We start from the raw sequence: 10528 nt of genomic DNA on the forward strand, positions 1-10528 counted from the left end.
GGACCACAAACCAAATGCCTATGATAGAACTTCTGCTTCCCAACTTCTACCCGCATAACTTGTTTTTCTCTGGAATTCCCCAACTCAGTGAATGGAACCATCAACTATTTCTTTTGCTCAAACATGAGTCTTTGGTTCTTCCTGTTCCTCAGTCCCCCATTCCAATCTAGACCAAGTTCTATTTTCTAAATATAGTTCCAATCTGTCCATTTATCCACTATGTCTGCCCCTCTACTGGTCTTCCTGCTTTTCTGCTCTGCAAAGCCACCTATCAAATGGTTTTAAACAAGGTATTGAGCTAATTTCCCTTTGTTGAAACTTTCTGGTGTCCTCCCATTATCCTTTGAAAATCGGAATTTCTCAGCCATGTGTGATATGTCTTGTCCTTTACAACATCATGGTCATTCCACTCACCCTGCACTTATTGTGCATCAGCTGTATTAGCTTTCAACATTTCTTAAGTGAACCAAGTTCTGAAAGGCAAGTCTGCCTGGATTTTCACAAGCTATTCCTTCATTTCCCCCTCCTCCCTAGCTACTTCCTGCATTTATCCAAACTACTAATTACAGGTTTATTCATTTTGTTTACTTATTGCCTACCTCATTATACAGTAGGCCCATGAAGACAGAGACCAAGCCTGCTTTGTTCACAGTTGTACACCCAAGCACCAAGCACTTCATAGCTGAGTAAACGAGCAATCTCAGAGTCAACATTCCAAGTCTCAACTCGAATCTGCTTCCTTAATAACCTTTCCAGCCCAGAAGCCTTAACGACCTAGGGACTCCTTCTATACATAATTTGTAAATGTTGCACACTTACCCTGTACACTTACCTTGATGATTTGAAAAATCTTTGCACTCCCATCTCCACAATAGCCATATACCCATTGAGGGCAGGGACTTTGCCTCCTCATCCCTGAAACCCCAAGCCTGCTATAAAGTGCCCAGTGGACACAGTCTCTGCTCGACGTGTGCTTGCCTAATGATGTGAGAGAGAAGGTCTGTGTTCGCAGCCCTCCCTGGCCCTCAGGTGGGAAGAAAGAAGCTCTTTTTTTTTCTGGCTCAGGAACAAAACCCAGTCCCCTGACTCTTCTGCTGGGTGCCTCTTCCTGGAACTTGAAGCAGCAATCTGAAGCCAAGTGGGAACCTCTCTGGGAAGTGCCCTTTGAGGCCCTGGGATTTTGCTTTGGGAAACATACTTGCAGGAAGAAAGAACACAGCAGTCCTAAAAACAAGTTCCCTTCCTAAAAGGGAAGAGAAATTGACATGGGGCAAAGGTAATTGTGCCAAAAACGCTTAGCATGGGGCACACAGGTCCCTGAACTTTTAAGTGACAACACTGCCATTTGAGTAGTTTAAGTCAAGTGGCTTTTTCTTTCCCTTCAGTTAACATCCAATGACATGGACAGATTTCATTCCTTCCTTAGTAGAGTGTGTCTGGGGACAGCAGCCCCAACCTGCTGGTGTCCTCTGGAAGGCTGGTGCTGGGGAGCCTGAATTTGAGACAGGTGTATGTGTGTGCATTTGAACGAATCTGTTCTACATGCCAGAAGATTCAGTTCTGGTGAGGGACGTGAAGGAAAATTATGAGAACAAGTGTCTTATTCACATGCTAGGAAAATAAATGTTTTACTAATCCTTAAATAACATTTTACTCTGAGGTGTATTGGCAAATTTTAGTTTTATTTCTGTATGAAAGTCTCATTTTTAGAAGTGTGATTTATACACATTTTGGTAACAGAGGTGACTGCTAAAATTAGTTTCTGTTGGCCTATGCTAATGTCTGTATAGGAAGAGGATAATATAATTTAGAAATCCTGATGTTTTGTTATGTTTAATGAATAGCTTAGTATTTATTATCACTGGCTATGATTTAGTTTAACTCTTGTAAAGGTGCATGCTTTTCGATGTTTTGGCTTCTTCTGATAGAGAAAGTATGTGACCGAGAAGGTCCCCCACACATTCTCTTTCCCCACCCGCAGGCCCTCCAAGAAAACTCCATCATTAAACAAATATTTATTCAGCACCTTTCTGTGTGCCAGGCCTTGTGCTGAGAGCGGGGATACAACAATGCCTGCAGTCTGGGTTTTTGGCTAGGTGGGAGTGGGGTGGGTGGGTGCTCACCTGCGCGGAGCAGACTAGCTGCTTGACACTTGTTCTGCCCCAGCTCACTTGTTTATAGAGTCAATTTTACGAGCTTCCATAAAATAAAATTGGGACAATAATGCCACATAAAAGCCAAACAGCAGTTTCTATTTACTTCTGGAATATACCTTACGGATCTTATTGGAGGAGATCAGGCCTATTTAATATATTTTATTAAATCGAAAGTAAAACAAAATTAGCTTGTACTCATCGAGGGGGAGAAAGGACAATCACTCTCATCATGTGGCTGTGTTCGTCCTGAAGCTAAAATTTACAGTAGATCATCATCATGACGTCTACATTTCACTCTGGAGAGTCAAACATCCGGGTATCTACATGTAGGCTCCAGGGAAGCCTCTTCACCCCTGAGGGTCTGACTCCATGCCTCTTCCACTGAGGGGTGAAAAACTCACTTCCACTTAGTCTCCTCTACCTTCCCGCTTTGCAATATCATCATCTCATTGTCCTGCATATAAGATGCTGCTGCAATTTTGGTTTCAATCATTAAAAACAATTCCTAAAACTCATAATGAAAAGGACAGGCTGAGGCATGTGCTGATATTCCCACTCCTCTGATGCTCCAAGATCCTTTCTCTTACCATTTCCTCTCTGTTGGAGAAATTTCCTTTAGCTATTCTTTAAGGGTAGGCCATTCGTAAAAACCTCTCTTAGTTTCCTTCCCTGTGTCTGAGAATGACTTACCCCAAAGAGTTGAAAATATATTCTCCCAAAAATCTGCACACCGGTGTTTACAGTGGCTCTGTTCATAACTGCCTAACCCTGGATGCAACCCACCTTCAGGAGCTGAATGCTTCACCCAAACAGTGAAATATTATTCAGTGCCAGAAAGAAATGAGCTATCAAACCATGGAAAGTCGTGGAGCAAATTTAAGTGCCTATTACTAAATAAAAGAAGCCAGTCTACAAAGCCCACAAAAATACCCGATTCCAACTACATGCCATGCGGAAAAGGAAAAACTATTTTTTTAAAAAAAGCAAAAAGATATGAGGTTTTTTGGAATTGGTGGGGTGAGAGAGTGAGGAATGAGAAGGTGGATTACAGGGGATTTTGGAGGCAGAGAAACCACTCTGCATGATAATGCAATGGTGAATGTGTGTCATTATACATTGTTCCAGACCCACAGGATACATAACACCAAGAGTGAACCCTGGGCTGGGGTTGTAGCTCAGTGGTAGAGCGCTTGCCTGGCACACGTATTTATAATGAAATATATATATATATGAAAGATGGAACCGTAAGGCAAACTATGTTCTTTGGGTGGTCCTGATGTATCAGGGTAGTAACAAAAGTACTGTTCTGGTTGGGGAAGGGTATGCATATGTGGAGGGTATATGGGAAATTTCCATACCTTTCTTCTAATTTTAATAGAAATCTAAAACTTCCTTAAAACAAAGTTATAAAAAGGATAATCAACTAACACCAACACAGAGATCAATCAGATGTGGGAATCATCCCACATTATCCAAATCATCAAGGATTTTAAAGCAGCTATCGCTTCCACTGTCAATTACACATTCTCCAAACACAAATTAAAAAGTAGAAAATCTTTGCAAAGAATAGAAGATATAAGCACACACACAGTGGAGTTGTGGCTCAGTGGTAGAGTGCTCACCTAGCATGCACGAGGAACAGGGTTCGATCCTCAGCACCACGTGAATGTAAAATAAAGATATTGTGTCCACCTAAACTTAAGAATAAATATTTTTTAAATAAGTACACAACACACCCCAAATGGAAATTTTAAAACTGAAAAAAATTCAATCACAGACATAAAAAATCTTGCTACATATGCTCAACAAGGATAACGTCAATGAACTTCAGGACACGCCAATAGCATTGATCTGAAAAACAGAGAAAATAGACTGGGTGAAAAATAAATCAATAGAACCTCAGCAATGTATGAAAGATGTAACATTGTATCATCAGAGTCCCAGAAAGAGAGAGGCAAGAGTCAGACTGAAAGATGATTATGAATAAGTAATGGGTAAAAAACTCTCCATATGGCTTGGAAGACCCACACCTTCCTATTTCAGAAACCAAGCAAATCCCAGATGAAGTCAACCGAAAGAAATCCACTTGAAGTTTCATCATAATTAAACACCTAAAAGTGAACAAAAAGAGAAAATTGGAATGCAGTTAGCGAGAAGCAGCCTGTTGCCTACAGGGGGAAACTAGTTGAATGACAGCAGGTTCTCATCTGAAACCAAGAGGCCAGCGGGAAGTCACACAAGTGACCGAAAGAAAAAAATTGCCAGTTGCAAATTCTACATCCACTGAAACTATCCTTTAGGAATAAAGGGAAAATAAAAACACACTATCTCTTAGCATCTGAGAGGGATTAGTTGTTAATTCCAGCCCCCGCACACTTGAATCCTTGGATGTTTGAGTCTCTGGTTCAAAATGGAGTAATATTTGCGCAAAAACTATACACATCCTACTGTATACTTTAAATTGTCTCTAGTGTACTTACAATACCTGATACAACGTCAGTGCTTCATTACTAGTTGTTGCACTGTATTGTTTAGGGAATAATGACAAGAAAAACATCTCTGCATGTTCACTACAGACATGCGTTTTCAAAATTATTTTTGATCACTGGTTGGTTGAATGTGAGCATGCAGAAACTGTAGATAGGGAGGGATGACTAATTCTCAAAGAAAAACTAAAAGAAGTTGTTGTTAGCAGACCTACCCTTAAAGAATGGCCAGAGGAAGTTCTTCAAACAGAAAGGAAATGATAAAAGATCATGTAGCATCAGGAAGGAAGAAAGAATAACAATAGGAGCCGAAAGTTGTCCTTCTCCTTATGAGTTCTAGAAATTATATTGGATTATGGGAATGAAAAGTCAGGACAAAGAAATAAAGAGAAAACTTGGAAAGCAGAGGGGACCGAATAGGAGCAAGGTCTTCACACCTCACTTAAAGTGGAAAAATGATGATGCTAATGAACTGATAAGTCACATGTTTGTCAGTCACCAGAGCAACTGCCTTGAATACTATACAAAAAGATTGCTCAAAGATGTCACGAACAAATTGATCACAATGGAATCCTAAAGAAGTTCATGAAGCACACAGGAAGGCAGGAAAAGTGGATGCTAAACTCGACATTCCCAGGAAATCCCATAATGTAGAATTAGAAATGAGTTCTGTAAGAACTCTGAACAGAGACTGACCTGAAACTTGGGTTAGGAACAGTAGATTGGAGAGTCAAGAAGCTTGGCTTTGGGTTAATAACAAATAATTAAATACAAGTAAGTAAATGAAACACTGAATAAAAGCTTAGTGATACAATTTAGCCATTATTAATCTAATCAGAATAAAGGCATATATTACTTTCTGTGCAAAGGCGGAATTTTAATTGTTACATCCTAAGATTAAAGCCAAGGGAGTGCTTTTTCTTTGTAACATTTTAAACAGATTCTATTGATTTTCTTTGAGGGCCTCTGGTCAGGCCTCGGGAGGGCTCTCTGGGTTCTCCCAAGCCTTGCTTTGGGCTGTTGTGGCTTGCCCAGCTTTTGCAACTCCTGGAAAAACCTTGTGCACAGAGACCTTGTGGTCACAAAGCAGCAGAGCAGCCAGGTAATTCAGAGCAGTAAAGGTGTAGGTGGTCCCTAGCTCCCCACCCATCTTCTCAAAGCCATCATAGCTGCCCTGAGCAGGTTGGTGAGCATCTTTTCCTTCTGGTCAATGCTCATCCGCACACAGCATCAGTGGTCTCTATCCTCTATTCTGCATGTGTTCTTCATAACTGTGGATCTTGGATGGTCAAGATCACCATTGGAGCTTCCTGGGATCTGGTGTTCTGGGTGTTTGCCACAAGTTTGTTAATAAAAAATTTTTTGCTTGATTTTCAGCTCCTCTCTCGGGGGGGGGGGGGGGGGAGGTCACTTTCAAAGGCCGGACTCCTTTCACAGAGTCATCAGCCTTCTCAGTTTCTGGGATGGGCTGGTAGTCTTTGGGAGGCGTCATGGAAGGGAGTGGGTCTTGGTCCTGCTTGGGCTGAACAGGTTTCTGGGTGGCATGTCCACCTGCTGCCTGTAGAATGAGATTTTGGAGCCACAGTCCTAACAGCTCTGAGGGAGGCCTGATGTTCCCTCTTCTCAGGGGGCCAGAGGCGGGAACCTGGGTCACTGCCTGGATTGGAATGGATCTCAGTGCCGCCACACAGCCCACGGTATGCTTTTTCTTTAAAAACAAACAAACAAACAACAACAACAACAACAACAAAACAGCTGGGCGCAGTGTAATCCCAGCAGCTCTGGAGGCTGAGGCAAGAGGATTGCGAGTTCAAAGCCAGCCTTGCAAATGCGAGGTGCTAAGCAATTCAGTGAGACTCTGTCTCTAAATAAAATACAAAATAAAGGCTGGGGATGTGGCTCAGGGTCAAGTGCCCCTGAGTTCAATCCCTGATACTAAAACAACAACAATAACAAAACTATATGAGGCTTACATAAAAGTTGTGAAGATAGTGCAGAGAGTTCTAGATATCTAAAGCCTGTGTCTCCTATAATTATACTGCCTTACATTATTATGGTACTTCTGTCACAATCAGTGAAACAATATTAATACATTATTTTAAAACTGAACTCAATTTAAATTCCATGAATACAATATCCTTTTCCTTAATATTCTCCCCCCCCCCACCCTTGCCTGCTCCAATATCCCCTCTAGGATACCACATTTATAGGAGTCTTATTTGGTTTTATTTTTTTGACATGGAATCTCACCAGGGTGGCCTCCAGTTCATGGAGTCCAGTGATGCCCCTGTTGCAGCCTGCTGAGTACTGGAACTACAGGTGAGCACCAGGGAGCCGGCTTATAAGAGTCCTCTTAAAACTAATTCTTAATGGCCAAACTTCATGGAGGAGATTATATATTCAGAAACAGAACTAAGATATTACCACCTAGGGAATCTTGTGGGAAGGCTCTTAAAGGGACTGGAGATTTAGCCAGTGGGAGGGCATTTATGCAGCATGCATGAGGACCTAGGTTCAATTCCCAGCTCAGACACACACACACCCACACACTCACTCACACACACATACACACTCACATACACTCACCCACACATACACACACACATAGGCTATTAAGAAACATACCTTCTATCCATTATTTTTAATCCGTGTATAATAGTTGTACATAATGGTGGCATTTGCTGTTCAATATTTGTATGTGCACACAATACAACAATATAATTTAGCCCCTTTGCTTTTCCTCCTCTCTAACCCTGCTCCTCTTCCTCTACTTACTGATGTCCCTTCAATTATCATGAGATCCAACCCCTCACCTTCTTTTTCTTTTTCCTCTCTACCTTTCACATTAAAGAGAACACATATGACCCTTGCCCTTCTGAGCTTGGCCTATTTTGTTTAAAATAATGGTCTCAAGTTCTACCCATTTTCTTTATGACTGAATAAAGCTCTGCTGTGTATATATACCACGTTTTCTTTATCCATTCATCCATTGATGGACACCTAGGTTGATTTCACAGTTTGGCTATTATGAATTGTGGGGCCATAAACATAGGTATGCGTGTGTCACTGTAGTATGATGATGTTTAATTCTTCAGCCTAAATACCAAAAAGTGGTGTAGCTGGGTCATAGGGTGGTTCCACGCCTAGTCTTTTTAGGAACCTCCACGGTGATCTCCATAGTGGCTGTACTAATTTGCAATCCCACTCACAGTGTGAAAATGGTCCTCTTTCTTCCACACCCTTTCCGGCATTTATTATTATTTGTATTCTTGATGACTGCCATTCTGACTGGAGTGAGATGAAGTCTCCGGGTAATTTTGATTTGCATTTCTCTTAATGCCTTGAGGAATTCATCGTGAAGCTATTCTTGCATAGCTAACCTCTGATTGTTTACTTTGAGTAGCTTTTGAGATCTGGGCCCTGATAGAGATTACAGCTAAAGGCCCTCCGCTGTTCCTTGGCATGATCAGTGTATTTGCCCATAATCATCAGGTCATGAACACTCCTTCCTCAGCCTTTAGTAGATTCATACTACCACTCAGGACTCCGTGCAATGGGGGGAGACATGCTTTGCTGGTCCTTTTTTTTGGGGGGGAGAGGTTGTTAGCCCGGCTTGTTCTTACATGCAGTTAGCACATTCTCTGGGCATGGGGCTGTGCCTCCAAAATGTGTCCAGAATTCAACCACTTTTCTCTGCCTCCTCTGCTTCACTCTGAACCATCATCATCTCCTGTCTGACCGTGAACAAGACTTTCCTAACTGGTCTTCCGGATTCAGCCCTGGCAGCTCTATCATCTACTCTCCACCCAGTGGCCTGAGAGATGCTGTTAAAATTGAAGTCCATTCCCACCCTGACCATCCTCTGCTCAAAACCGTCCAGTAATCCTCCCATTTCCTAGTTCTTTGCGGCTACTGTTTTTTCCTTTGTTTAATTGCTTTTCAATCGACATGTCAATCGCAGTACAGAATACAGAAAAGCATGTGGACCCCATGAACACCACTCACTGAATTGTCAAAACTGTCCTCACTCGTATTTCCAGCCCCATGACAAGGAAGCAGACCAACTCTCAGGAAGCCCCCACTTAGTTTCATTTGGTGTTATCCCCACTCTTCTCTCCAAAAGGAACCACTAACCTGACCTTTAGATTCATTTGGACTATTTTTGAATTTTATATAAATGGAATTATGGGTATATATTTTCTCGTCTGGCTTCTTTTACCCAAGGCTATGTTTCTGTGATTTTCCTACAGGGCACTAAATCCTGGCCCTGTTAGTATTCCAATAGAATTTCCTACTGTTATTTCCTCCCGTTTCCTAACTCTGATCTCATTGGCCTTCTTGCCCTTTCTCATATTAAACAGGCAACCACTGATGCAGGGCCTTTGCACTGACCATTTCCCCTGCCTAAAAGCTCTTTCCCCAGATATCCTCATGGCTGGTCCTATTTATTCTGCTGGGTCTTTGCTCAAATTCTTCCTTCTTCATGAAGACTTTTCTGACCATCCAGAAGCTCCATAATCCCTTTCCTGTTTGAAATTTCTCCATGTACTTGCCATTGCACTAAATATGTATTAGTTTCATCTTGCCGCTGAAACAAAATGTAAATTTAGAGTCATAAAATGACACAAACTGCTCTTCTCATGGTTCTGAGGGTGGGAAGTCTGGTAGAAGAGGCTCCTTTCTCTGTCTCTGGCAGGCCAAAGTCTGAGGGTCTGTTGCCTTGGACTCTCCTCCAGAGGCTCTGGGTAAGAATCCCCTTCCAGACTCATTCTGGTTGTTGCCAGAATTTGCAAGGATGACCAAGATTGGTGTTCTTTTGATGTTGTCATTGGGGGTTTGTTCTCAGCTTTTAGGGCCACCTGCATTCCCTGGCTTGTGGCCTCTTCATCTTCAAAGCCAGCAAGTTGAATCAAGTCTCTCTTGGGCTAAGCATTTCTCCTGACTTCCTCTTTACTTTACTTGTGGTTATGTTGGGTTCTCTTGGATAATTGGGATAATCTTCCTATTTTGAGATCACCTGTTAAGCGATTTTAATTCCATTTGTAAAGTCCCCTTTGTAACACAAGATCCCAGTTTCATAGGTGAAACCCCCTGGGGCAAAAATCATGGGGGCCAATATCCTGCCTACCACAATGCCGCAGTCCGGCTGCAGCAAAATAACCGGGGAGTGATGAGCAACTTGTGTACATTGATACAGCAGGAGTAGGAGCCGTTTATTGTAGGACAGGAGCAGTATTTATACATTCCACACAGCTTATCTTAATTAACATAAACTCCATACAGCAGTCAACCAATAAGGAACCTCCACACTTAATGGCTCGCTGGCCTTACTTCACAAACCACTCCCTCTGGCAAAATGCCAGGCGCCATCCAGACTTGTTTACAGACTCTAACACCACAATGTATTTGCTTATTTTGCGTGTTGTCCATTACCCTGTCTAGAATCTAGGAGGGCAAGGTCTCTGACTGTTCAAGTCTCCAGAACTCAGAACACTACATGGTAGGCATTCAGATTCCTTGTTGGATGGATGGATGGATGCATGCATGCACACAGACTGAGCAATTAGTCTTTTTCTTCTTTGGAAGTTGAAAGCCCATGACTTTCATCCTAACTGGCTCTTATTCAGTGTGGGTTTCCCTGGCCCCACGTGCCACTGTTTATGGATCTGCTAGTTAAAGGGATTGGTAGCACAATATGTCATATTTTTATGTGACCTCCTGGTTGACATAAAGACATATCTGGGACATGGGTGCAGGGCTGGTCACAGAATGGAGTAAAACTCAGAGGCCAGCAAAGCCCAGGCAGCCTCATGTCTTACCCAGCCCAACCAAGTGTCCAATGCTTTCTTGGAACAAAGGTCTTTAGGGATAGTAAAACTAGACATG

Source organism: Marmota monax, unplaced genomic scaffold (genome assembly GCF_021218885.2).
Source record: "Marmota monax isolate L192 unplaced genomic scaffold, Marmota_monax_Labrador192_F-V1.1 WCK01_AAM20220418_F8-fsc00029, whole genome shotgun sequence".
Taxonomy (NCBI): Eukaryota; Metazoa; Chordata; class Mammalia; order Rodentia; family Sciuridae; genus Marmota; species Marmota monax.